This window comes from Triticum dicoccoides, chromosome 7A, assembly GCF_002162155.2.
Source record: "Triticum dicoccoides isolate Atlit2015 ecotype Zavitan chromosome 7A, WEW_v2.0, whole genome shotgun sequence".
Taxonomy (NCBI): Eukaryota; Viridiplantae; Streptophyta; class Magnoliopsida; order Poales; family Poaceae; genus Triticum; species Triticum dicoccoides.
In genome coordinates, this window is record NC_041392.1 from 418,589,670 (window position 1) to 418,590,647 (window position 978).

Sequence of the window (978 nt, forward strand, 5' to 3'; positions counted from 1 at the left end):
TTGAAAATTGCCCCTATAGTGTCGGTTTGTGTCTCCAACCGGGACTATAGGTTAAGACCCCTTTAGTGCCGGTTTGTGACACAAACCGGGACTATAGGTTGGACCTTTAGTCTTGGTTTGTGTCACAAACCGGCACTAAAGGGGTTTGTGGGGCCCCGGCATGATGCCAGCCTGCCACCACTGTTGGGGAATGTAGTAATTTCAAAAAAATTCCTACGCACACGCAAGATCATGGTGATGTATAGCAACGAGAGGGGAGAGTGTTATCTACGTACCCTCGTAGACCCACAGCGGAAGCGTTATGACAACGCGGTTGATGTAGCCGTATGTCTTCACGGCCCGACCGATCAAGCACCGAAACTACGGCACCTCTGAGTTCTAGCACACGTTCAGCTCGATGACGATCCCCGGACTCCGATCCAGAAAAGTGTCGGGGAAGAGTTCCGTCAGCACGACGGTGTGGTGACGATCTTGATGTTCTACTGTCGCAGGGCTTCGCCTAAGCACCACTACAATATTATCGAGGACTATGGTGGAGGGGGGCACCGCACACGGCTAAGAGAACGATCTTGAAGATCAACTTGTGTGTCTAGAGGTGCCCCCTGCCCCCGTATATAAAGGAGCAAGGGAGGGTGCGGCCGGCCCTAGGAGGAGGCGCGCAGGAGGAGTCCTACTCCTACCGGGAGTAGGACTCCCCCCTTTCCCTAGTTGGATTAGGACTTGGGGGGAAGGAGGAGAGGGAAGAAAGGAAAGGGGGGGGGCGCCGCCCCCTTCCTTGTCCAATTCGGACTTGGGGGGGAAGGGGCGTGCAGCAGCCCCTAGGCCTCCTCTCCTCTTCCTCCACTAGGCCCATTAATGCCCATTAGGTTACCGGGAGGGTTCCGGTAACCTCCCGGTACTCCGGTAAAATGCCGATTTCACCCGGAACACTTCCGATGTCCAAACATAGGCTTCCAATATATCAATCTTTATGTCTCG